The sequence below is a fragment of the Podarcis cretensis genome (genome assembly GCF_951804945.1).
Source record: "Podarcis cretensis genome assembly, chromosome: 5".
Lineage (NCBI taxonomy): Eukaryota > Metazoa > Chordata > Lepidosauria > Squamata > Lacertidae > Podarcis > Podarcis cretensis.
In genome coordinates, this window is record NC_137174.1 from 66,051,110 (window position 1) to 66,063,626 (window position 12,517).

General features: G+C 41.1%; 1 long non-coding RNA gene across 1 annotated transcript; it reads right to left on the reverse strand.

The window, feature by feature from the left end:
* Positions 1–2,106: 2,106 nt before the first annotated feature.
* LOC307216780 lies at positions 2,107–4,390 on the reverse strand. The gene is made up of 2 exons (XR_013839307.1): positions 4,143–4,390; positions 2,107–2,569 (listed from the first exon to the last, which is right to left on the reverse strand). It is a non-coding gene; the product is annotated as an uncharacterized lncRNA (long non-coding RNA).
* Between the last annotated feature and the right edge of the window lie 8,127 nt (positions 4,391–12,517).

The window sequence follows — 12,517 nt, forward strand, 5'->3', positions numbered from 1 at the left end:
GTTGAATCTGGTAGAAAGAATCTGCCCGCCCCTTTCTCCTCGTTCTTAAGGAGGCACCAGGGAACTGTGCCGGGCAAGGCTGAGAGTGGCTCTTGGAGTTGCGACACCAACGATCTTGTTCTCACTATCAGTAAAGTGTTGTTGCGTCTAGGCCTGAGGGAGAGGGTTGCAAGCCTCTCTGTTCCTCATCTTTTAAAATGGGGAATCAGCAGCCCACCTCAAAGGCCTTTTGGTTACCTAAGGTCAGTGGGTTTTTTTCTTTTTTAAAAAAATATATGTTTAGGGATACTCTCATTTCCCTACTCATATTGAAATACTGCCCTTCAATGAGGCCAAACCTAGATTCAAAAAATGTTTAGGGGTATGCGTACCCCTGTGTTCCCCGCCACAAAAAAAGCACTGCCTATGGTAATGTAACCTAAGGTAACTGGTGGACCACTGCCTCTTCCCACAACTCCCCTGGACCTATTGCCAGAGCCACTAACTGAAATACAGTGGTACCTCTGGATGCGAACGGGATCCGTTCCGGAGCCCTGTTCGCATCCTGAAGCGAACGCAAACCACGTCTGCATGTGCATGGGTCGCGATTCGCCACTTCCGCACATGCGTGTGACATCATTTTGAGCGTCTGCACATGCGCGAGAGGTGAAACCCGGAAGTAACGCGTTCCGTTACTTCCGGGTTACCATGGAGCGCAACCCGAAAATGCTCAACCCGAAGCTACTTCAACCTGAGGTATGACTGTACCCCTAATGGGTTTTTGCTGCTCATCTCTCCATGCCTGAGAAAAGTGTTCATTTTGAAGGATGGCTCTGTTGTGGTTCACATCCTCTTTCAGAAAGCGTGAATTCAAGTTTGTTTTTAAATGCAAACTGAATGCAATTTCTCCTCCATTCCTATTTCCTATCAATCGTATATTCACCCCATACTTTTCAGTGTATTTCCCCATCACCTTCCAAACCACAAAAAGTCTAAGTGTGCCTGTTGCAATAGGGTGACAGAGCACGTTATTCCACTTAAATTGTGCAAAGCTAAATTTCCGTTGTGTGCTTGAATTCTTCCCACAAAATATACAAGCTGGAGGCACCCGTGTGAAATCGTATGTTCATTTAATGACAAGAGGCAGTGCACTGCTGCTTTAAGAAAACCCAACAACAATCTGATTTAATTGAGCAGTGGAAGGTAAAGAGAACACTGAACCTTCAAATAACTGGAAAATAAAATTACACCTAACCAAAGGTTCTTCAAACAGTGCTGGCATTGTTGCAATTGTTGCATTTCACCACTTAAAAATAATAACCACCAGATGAGCACCCTTATGCTAACATTGTACAGTGTTACAGTGCATAGCCTCCAGATATTTTTTTAAAACATACATTTCAAAATGATGAGAACATGTAGGGGGCAGAGAAGTGGGTCATTGTCAGTTATTACATTGCAAGATATATCTGACGATTGCTTGTGGTTATGGCACAGCCACAATCCACACAGTAAACAGCAACACAAATAGTGTGCTCTCTGGTGGAAATACCGCATTCTCTAAATTTTGCAATGCACTTCTCCTGCCATGTAATGTGAACAAAAAATCATATACTAGGGTAAAGTGTGCATATAAATGCATATATTAGTGAAAATAACATAAATGCATTGTGTCAGGGGAAATTGCTTACAAAAATGTGTATAGTATTCAAAACTGCATTAAGATGTGTTTATTATGTGTTTATATATTACATTGCAAGATATATCTGATGATTGCTTGTGGTTATGGCACAGCCACAATCCACAAAGTAAACACCAACACAAATAGTGTGCTCTCTGGCAGAAATACCGCATTCTCTAAATTTTGCAGTGCACTTCTCCTGCCATGTAATGTGAACAAAAAATCATATACTAGGGTAAAGTGTGCATATAAATGCATATATTAGTGAAAATAACATAAACGCATTGTGTCGGGAAATTGCTTACAAAAATGTGTATAGTATTCAAAACTGCATTAAGATGTGTTTATTAGGATAAATTTGCACTAAAATGCTGATATGTTTTCATGAGGATTATTTTTACTGGTTTGCAAACTGCTGAAGAAATGTGAACTGGATTTAGGATAACAACAACAACTTTTATTTGTATTCTGCCCTCCCTGGCTGAAACCGGGCTCAGGGCGGCTAACATCAAATATATAACATTAATATAAAATCAAACAATAATTACCTCCTAAAAACAAGTCGGGATCAAATTAAAATCTAATTAGATGGCTTTCTGCAGGGTTAGGGTTGAGGGTGAGAAATTGAGGGAACTGAGAGTTATTCTTCTTCATTACATATGAATTCAAGCTCTGTAGCATGTCTCAGATACTATACGTACTGAGTCCTAGCCTCTGCCTGCCACCTCCACCAAGGGTTAATCAATGAAGGGTTAATCAAACATGTCAAGGGAAGACAGGCTACATTCTCATTTCAAGCAGGCCAGTCACTGGTTGTCCTCTATTGCCATGTGGACCGATGAGATAGGCATGAGAAATTCTTATCATTGAATGTCACACAGGATTTGATGGACATAATCTCCTTCATATCTGTAATGTGAGAAAACAAAACGGTGGATTATAAATTTACATCCTGCTTATTTACAGACTTGAGAAAACCACACAAACTAGAATGAAAATTTAAAAATGTGTTCTCTTTTTAGACATAAGTGCATTCAGTGTACCTTCCTCCTTCAGTTATTTGGCACATATAATAAGAAAATATTTAAAGGCATGCTTAGAAAGAATTCTACAGTTACAGTTACAGTTATTTTTCCGTGTTCTGTATAAGACTAGTTTTTTCCCCTAAAAAATAATGTCAAAAATTTGGGGGCATCTTATACATGGATAGTGCCAAGGGTGGATTTTCTTAAAACGGAGTCCCCAAAATAGGGGGTATCTTATACATGGGGGCATCTTATAAACGGAAAAATACGGTAAATGTTGACCATGCAATACTAAGAATGCCTCAGTGAGGTACATGGTGTGGGCTTCTCCAGTGATATCTTCTTTTTGGTCCGAGGTTGTTATTCACATCAATTTTGCAATGGCGAAATCATCAATATTTTCAGATGTTCATGTACTTTTAAATTATATTCATGTAGTATTGGGATAGATGTGAATTTTGCAAGCCCTTATGGTTGTTAAGAGACTTTTACTTTTGAGCCTGGAAAGATAAATACCCACCATCTATTACACAATGTTCTGAGGATCTCATGGCACTGGCCACAATAGAACATATTTCATATTGATGTCAATTTTTTGTGGATACCTTGCTGGATATTTGGAGGGCTTATTTTAGCTTCTATGTTTAACTAAAATGTAAGCACTGCTGGTTATTGTATTCAGAATGTGAACTGATCGTGGCTTATTTTTTTCTTCATTAAATTTGCAAATAAATAATAATAGGAAAAAAGAAAGGATTCTCAAATAGAAAGCTGCATTCCTGCATTCACCCCTCTCTTGTTTCTTCTTCCTTCCTTCCTTCCTTCCTTCCTTCCTTCCTTCCTTCCTTCCCAGCAGACTGTGGTATAAGCATCTCTCTTGCCAGAGATCTGAACCATCATCTTGCAGCAGGCCTTTGATATTAAGCCAAGGGCCACATTAAATTGAACTGAGGGCCACATGCAATGCTAGGCTCACCTATTGCCCACTCCTGATGTAAATAAAGAGAACCCTCACACAGAGACGCTGCCCTTTTGTTTATAATATCTTTTTAGAAGGATTGTTCACCATGACTGCTGAACACAGTGCCTCTGGCTGATCCTGTTGTATAACATAGTTCAACTACTCCCCATATTTCTTGTTGGAATTCAGGTCCTGAGGGGGAAACTTGGCCACCCACATGGCGCTTGCCCTCATAACCGTGCACAAAGCCCCCAGGATTCCTAAGAATGTGACTAGATCAGATGAATCAGCTTCTTCTTGGCTTCTCTCACTACCTTTTAAAGGCACAGGAGCGCCCTGGTGAGTTAATAACACAAATGAATGGAAATAACATGGGAAAAGAATAGCAAAGAAGGATTTTAATACATCTCTCCCCCCCCCCCTTTTGCTTAGGACTTGAGGAATGCTTTTGGAAATTACGATTTTTCTCGGTTAAGTTATTCCAGCATCCCTCAACCTGGTTCTCTCTTGCTGGCTGGTCACAAAAAATCTGGAGGATTCCATGTGGGGAAAGGCAGACATATCTTCTCTCATTTCATATTCATAGACACATCGACATTTTCAAAATTGCATCTTGTTTTAATGTTGGAAGAGCTGGCCTGGGGGGAAAACACTAGAAGAAGAAGAAGAAGAAGAAGAAGAAGAAGAAGAAGAAGAAGAAGAAGAAGAAGAAGAAGAAGAAGAAGAAGACGACAACATAGCTAAACAGGACCTCCTGTATGTGAGAGCCCTTTATATTATTTCTCAACTTTCTGATATGTCATATAAGGCTGGTGGAATATATGGGATTACTTTTTGCCTTTCCTTTCCAGGAAAGGATGATATGTTGGTAGAGGAAACAGACAATTATTATTGTGTATGGAGGGTTGTTGGTTTTTTTGTAGCTATGTATCTTAAAATACAACATGTAAGAAACCAGAGGCCTTTCTCCTGGGCATGGTCGGCCAATTGGTGTCAAAGAAGGATAGAACTTTCTTTATGTATGCCACAACAGCAGCAAGAATACTTATTGCAAAGTATTGGAAGACACAAGATTTACCCACCTGGGAAGAATGGCAGATGAAGGTGATGGACTATATGGAACTGGCGGAAATGACTGGCAGAATCCGAGACCAAGGAGAAGAGTTGGTGGAAGAAGATTGGAAGAAATTTAAAGTTTATCTACAGAAACATTGCAAAATTAAGGAATGTTAGAAGGAAGTTGGAATGAAGTAATGTGGTTTTAGCAGAAATGATAATAAAGGATTAAGTAAAAATGGATTGTTAATTGGTGAAAGAACAGAACGTTAAATTATAGTATATTAAGATAAATCATTAGGATAGAAATAAAGATGGAAAGGATTTGCTGAAATATCTAATTGAATTAGAATACAAAAAAGGGAGGTGTGAGGAGGTCAAGGAAATAAGCAAAGGAAAGAAAGTTATGTAAAGGATTGATTTTTTTTAATTATCTGCATCTTTTTTCTGTTTTTTCCCCCCCTCTGTTTTTTTCTGTTTAAATATGTTCTTTATTTTTTCATTCTGTAACCTTTAAAATCTTAATAAAAAACTATTGGAAATAAAATAAAATAAAATACAACATGTAATGTTCTCTGTCACAACAGGGGCTCACATCAGTGGCGAACCTTAGCATTTCAAATTTCAGTGGCGCCCTGTGCAATGCCCAAATCCACCCTCCCTCCTGCCTCTCACCTTCGGTTGGACTTCATAGCTGTGGCACTTGCTGCTGTTCCCCAGAAGCTCTGCTCCCGGTATGTCCAAACCAGTCATACCCCTACATGTGCCTTTGCCCACCGCTTATGAGGAAGGCATGTTTGAAGTTGGCAAACCCCTTCATGAGCCTGTTGTTATAGTAGATAGTGCTTCTGACATAGATGTGCACACACAAGATCACACATGCGTGCCCCTTGCTTTCCCCATTGATCCCTTTTGCAGCTTGCAAAACACTACATCTATCCCTGTTTACCAAGTCAGGGACAATCCTCATTTTTGTTACCTGTCCCTTGGGAGAAGAAATGGTGCCTATTTTGTCCATATTTTGCCTTTGGAAGGAAATTATTTGTTTATTATTTCTACCCTACCTGTCAGTCCTCAAAAGGGTCGTGAGGTGGCTTACATTTCAAAACGATGCAATGCTACATTATATATTTGGTGCATTAAAATACGGTAATAATAATAATAATAATAATAATAATAATAATAATAATTTATTTATACACCAAATATATAAATTACATTAAACTACATTAAAAACACAAAATCAAATGATTAGTTTAAAATACAATTTGAATCACATTTAAAATCAAAATAAAATTAAGTGGGAACCCACAAATCATAACTATAGGGGTAAGGAATTAAAATTTCACCAGGCCCGGCCACTCACGTTGGTCCTTGAGGCCTGGGACCTCCATAGTATTATTGTTGTGGACCGTAAGGTCCTCCACGGGGCGTACCAGGAGAGGCAGTCCTGTAAGTACAAGGGTCCTAGGCCGTATATGCAATAAATATAGAAAATAAATGCTGTGGAAGCCATCCATGCAGTCTGTGGAGTATTTCAGGTTTCAGGCTCGTCCTTTGGGGTATCTTAAGACTGCAATCCTGCACACACTTACCTGGCATTAAGTCCCACTGAAATCGACAGGACTTACTTTCGGATTGCGGTGTGAAGGATTATGGTGTAGAAGTTAAATTTCTGAATATGGAGATGATTCCATCTTGATTCTAGCATGCACACATGTAAATGCTTGTCCATGGACACAAAATACCAGTCTGCTGCTTTCCTTCTAGTAACAACCCATAGCTGCTTATTCAGACAGTAAATGTTGCTCAACAGGTTGGAGTTGCAGCTGTTTTTTAATAGATAGTAAGTGTGGAAAGGTCCTGTTTGTATGTAGGTATTCATATTTATTTATTATTACCTTCATATTCTGCCTTTCCTCCAAGGAGCTCAAGGTGGCATACGTGGTTCCCTCCCTCTCCTTTTTATCTTCACAACTGCCCTATGAGGTGGGTCAGGCTGAGAGACAGTGGCTAGCCTAATACAGTTGCTGTTTATTCTCAGCAACTGGTAGTCAGAAGTATACATTGTAAACTGCCTTGTGATCCTTTGGTGAAATAATAATAATGATAATAATAATAGTGCTTCTGACAATGAAGGTAGAAGAACGTAGCCACCACTGTAACATTTAGTTTAAATTTAATGATTTACAATTTTATATCCCACTTTTTAACCTGTAAACAGGTTCTCATGGCAGCTTATATAAATTTAAAAATGCACAATAAAACAAATATCAAAACTATATTTTTTTAAAAAGAGCAGTCAAAATACAGTAATCTACAGCAACAATAACCCAGCAACCATTTTATGTCAGATAGTCCCTGGAAAACACTTCTGTCCCAAAACACATGTTCTTCCACCATCGAGATAGAAAGACTTTGGGGCAGAAATCCAGCAGAAAGAGGCCCTCAAATGCAGCAGGTTTGGCTTACCGCATTTTGGTAAACATGTGAAGCAAAACACATTGCCATCTAAAGAGCAGAAGCAACTGAAAGACATTAAGTTTTATTTTTGTTAATTGCAGCCCTGAATACATAGCTTAAGCATCAATCTGGCTATGGGAATGCTTTTTATTGGTGTGGCAACCAGAACAATTTTACTGAAATAATTGCCTTCCACTCCTTCATCTCTGCAACTGGTCTGCATGGAGACAGACAGAAAGACGAGCTTTGAAGTGTGTGAAACCACTTGCAGAGGTGGAGAGGAGAATAGCTTCAAACCCATTTCTCTCTCTCTCTCTTGTCTGCAGGGGCAGCAGCCTCAGGGCAAGGAGAGGCAGCAGCTTTCTTCACTTCATGTACTGGGCTTCTTGGCAATGTGGAGACAGGTAATTACAGTATTAATTTTTTTCTACGTGGGTAGATTGTGTCAGCTAGCACCCTGGGGCATTTTCAAAAGGTCACTGCACAGGTGTGCATCACTGCACTCAGCACTCAAGGCTTCAGTATGAGACAGGTAGGTCAGCCCATGACTGTGCTGTTAAATTCATAGTTAAATGATGCTGGCATATTGCATAACCACATAAGAACGCAAGAGCCTGCAAGATGCCAATGGCCCATGGAGTTCAGCATTCTGTTCTCACCACGGCCAAGCCAACACCTGTGGGGAAACCTGCAAACAGGACCCAAGGAGGACAGCACTCTCCTCTCTTGCGGTTTCCAGTAACTGGTATTCAGAAGCATTCCTGCCTCTGACTGTAGTGGCAGAGCACAGCCAATCCCATTAATGGAAGAACAAATAGGAAGAATGACCTTTCTAGGAAGCAGGGTGGGAGGCTGAATTCTGTTATAGCAGACGTGTTCAACTGGTCGACCACGACCAACAGGCAGATTGGCGGTGTGCTCCAGGTCGATCATGGGATTAAGAAGAGTGATTGCGTGTGGGTTCCTGATTGATCACAGTGCGCTGTGCCCCCTATGAAAGCTAGTATTTCCTGCATTGGCGTCAGAGTGCTGTAAGGAGGGAGGACAGTGTACTATGCTGTGAATGTTTTTATGTAAACTTCCCCCCCAAAAGCTCAACAACTCTGGGCAATAATGACAATGGGTAGACCACTGCCAGTTTTATTATACAGTCCTGGGAGTAGACTCCTGCCAACCTAGCGGTTCGAAAGTACCTCAAAGTGCAAGTAGATAAATAGGTACCGCTCCGGCGGGAAGGTAAACGGCGTTTCCGTGTGCTGCTCTGGTTCACCAGAAGCAGCTTAGTCATGCTGGCCACATGACCCGGAAGCTGTACGCTGGCTCCCTCGGCCAATAAAGCGAGAGGAGCACGCAACCCCAGAGTCAGCCATGACTGGCAGTGGCGTAGCGTGGGTTGTCAGCACCCGGGGCAAGGCAAGTAATTTGCACCCCCTAACCCGTGGATTTGCGCCCCCTAACCATAACCCCCAGATGTTGCGCCCGGTGCGGCCGGCCCCCCCTGCACTCCCCACGCTACGCCACTGACGACTGGACCTAATGGTCAGGGGTCCCTTTACCTTCTTACTGGGAGTAGATTGCAGTCTCTAGAGAGTTGGATGTACCTGTTTTATAGCATTCACCATGACTTCATTGTCCCCAAAAGGTAGAGTCATCAGGGCCACGATGCTTCATTCCCCATAGGTCATATGCTTGCATGGAGTTGCTATTTATTTAAAATACGTATCATCGAAAGATTCTAGGGTAACAAATAAAACTATTCACATAAATACAGTAAAAAACAACTACAAACAAGCCAATAAACGTAGCACGATATAATAGTCTGAAAAAGTCATTGTCGTTGTCTTGCTTGCCAGGATGAAAGATACAAGTATTTGTGTATTTAGAAACCTCTGGTCTTTGTGTGGCTGGAAGGTACCCTACAGTACAAAGGTAGGAGTCACATTCATTGCTCTGCCTTCTTTTGCCTCTGGCAGTGCCAGTCATTGTGACCCCTGGAAGGTTCCCGACAAGGGAGTGTGGCGCTCAGTCTGAAAAAGAGCCCCGACCCCTAAATTACATGGAACATCTTGGACCACTTTCACTAGTTTCATTGGGTCATACACAGAATAAGTTTGTAGTGGGTTATGTTTCCCCTTTGTATTCTCGGTTTCAAACACTTTTCTCTATGGGAAACCTTATTGTATATAACTCTAGTAAGCTGAGCTCTCAAGTAAGGCATGAAACACAGTGATATTCACAACTCTTTGATCTGTGGATGATTGAGATTTGGGGTGGTGCTGATGAGGGACTACTGCCACCTGGAGGCTAGACCCAACCCTAGCAAACACTTGCAACCAAAATTACCTTTCCGTTTTGCTGTGGATGTGTGATACCCAAAGCTTCAGTCTGGTACATGATCTTTCAAGGCTCATCATTCACCCATCAAACTGAGCAGAGGACATTTCCTCTCATGCAAGTTTATTCCCCCAGCTGTATCCATGTTGGTAATCAGGTCCGTTGTACTAAAGACTTAGGGCATTTTCTGACTGCCACTATTTTTGAGTGGGATTCAGTCATACATCAGCAAAGTCAGGTTGTTCAATTACAGTTTATTGGGAGAACCTGCACAACAAACCAACTCCCCCAAAATATCAGACTTCAGTGAGAAGCAAAGTGACAGGAAAATGCACTGGAAAGAATGTTTGCCACCCACAGGCACCATGTTAGAGACTCTTGCTTTTGATGCTACTCAGCAAGATGATAATACAGTGTATGTAGACTATCAATAGTCTACCTCTGATACAAGGTATTTAAGTACGAGCCATACCTAGCTCTTTAGGGTTTGGGTTTATTTTTAATCTGGTAATTTCTGTAAGAATAGAGTTTCAGCGCAACCAAAGGGCAAAAATTTGTTGTACTGTGCGTGGGAAGCTAATGCATTGCCACAGCAACCACTTCAAGCAATTTTTAGCTTCACCAACCAGAAATTATGAGGTCAGGCTTCATAGTTGGAGTCTGGAAGATGAAGAACTAATTACCGTATTTTTCGCTCTATAACATGCACCAGACCACAAGACGCACCTACAAGGAAAAAAAAATCTGAATCTCAGAAGCCAGAACAGCAAGAGGGATCGGTGCGCAGTGAAAGCAGCGCTCCCTCTTGCTGTTCTGGCTTCTGTGATAGCTGCGCAGCCTGCATGCGCTCCATAAGACGCACACACATTTCCCCTTACTTTTTAGGAGGGAAAAAGTGAGTCTTATAGAGCAAAAAATACGGTATTTAATTTGTTTCTCAGTTTGTCTTTTTAACCACAAAGAGCTGCACAAATTTTTATTTATTTCTTTAATAATAATAATAATAATAATAATAATAACAACAACAATAATAGAATTATAGAGTAGAGTTGAAAGAGACCCAAGGGCCATCCGGTCTAACTCCCTGCAATGCAGGAATCTTAGCTAAAGTACCCATGACAATGGCCACCCAACCTCTGGGTTCGAGTCCTACTTTCCAGAACAGGAGAAAAGAACTTTGTTCCATCTTCCATGTGAACAATAAATAAACCTATCACTCACAGAATTATAGAACCAATGCATTGTAGTTTTGGAAGGAACCCCCAAGGTGCATTTTTATTTCCAGGCACAGGTTGAGCACACAAAGGTGTGCACCTTATCATCTGCACATCTGTGTGTGTGTGTGTGTGTGTGTGCGTGCAGCAAGTTCATCCCATGTTCAGTATATCTCCAACCTGTCTGAATTCTGACTTTTTGAGTGGAAACAAACATTTCGTAGGGATGTTAGGATTCTGGAAAAGCCAAGAATTCAGTAGCAAATTTGCAGTTCCACCTATATCAGAATTGCACTGGAGTATAATTAAGTTCCCTGGGTGTGGCTGCTGTCACATGCAGACATCTTCTAGGAGCCACTGGTGACTGCTGAGTGCTGCAGGGTGGGGACCAAAGTACCCTAGAAGGAGCACAACATGTCATGCTGGCCACAGGACCCAGAAGCTGTCTGTGGACAAACGCCAGCTTCCTCACACTATAGAGTGAGATGAGCGTGCAACCCCCCGAGTCATCCGTGACTGGACCTAACGGTCAGGGGTACCTTTACCTTTACTGTTGGTGTCATGCAACTGGAGTTTAGTTGTGACCCACCAATGAGTCCCAGCTCACCAGACTGAAAGTGAATGAGGCTGCAATCTTATGTCCGCTTATCTGGGAATAAGCTCCATGGAACTCAATGAGACTTTCTTCTAAATAGGCGTGCGAGTAGACTGCAGAAGTAACCCGTTGTCTGGAAGTAAGTCACACTGAATTCAATAGGCCTTATGGTGAAGACAGCATGTGCCCTCTCATGGTAACTGTGAAGAATGACACTCCTCTGAGTAAGATAGCACAGTCTATTATTCTACATAAAAACTACAACACACATTTATTTTCTTGCATTTATACCCCACTTTCCTTTCACTGATCAGACCCAGACCTCAGTTTCACCAAGGTTACCCTCACTTATGTTTCTTCAGACCAATAGATAAGAAGCAGTTTTAAAGATATTGGACAGTGCTCATAGATTATTCCATGTATATTCTAGACTGGTAAAACTGAAGCAGAAGTAAGTTTAAAGGCCTTTAAAGTGACCACAAGATTATCCCATATAACTCATGTAAGAGTCATGCATTTTCCATCCTTCACTTGAGCAATGTGACTTGACCCTACCCTACTTCCTTCTTTAAACTGAGGACTAGCAAGACCTGCTAAAGCTGCCAGCCAGCTAGGCATACTAATCTGCCTACACTTTGTTTTATCTAAACGAAATTTAATGTGCAAGATCTTTATCTTTTAAGGTTATACACAATTCCATATATAAAAACAGTTCCAATACGGATGCAGACTGGGATAAAGATGTTCCCTCTCAGAGCTTCATCTCAGTTGCAAATCTGATAAGCATCCCCTCTATTCCTTCATCCAAGGCATTTATAAAGAGATAAGCTGCCTTGGGCATGTTAGTAAAGTGAGGTACAAGGGCCAAAAGCATTTTTTTCTTTTTTAATGCAGATGACCAGGGATCAGCTGCAGTTCTGCCCAAAAGTTATGTGGGAGAATTAGCGCTGATCTTGGAAGTGAGGACTTGAAATAGCTGATAGTTTGTTTTTTTTTTAAAAAAAATTATTTACATACTGCTTACTAGAACAAAAGCAATTTTAAAACACACGTAAGTACTAAAAACACGTGCCAAATCAATATGATAACAAAGGCAACGTTCTACCAGTTATGAACTGCCTTATGATTGTCAAAGGAAACAACAGGTTTTTTCCTATTCTAGGCCCGTCAGGGACTTCCAGGATCTGTCAGAAATGTTTGCTTGAGATG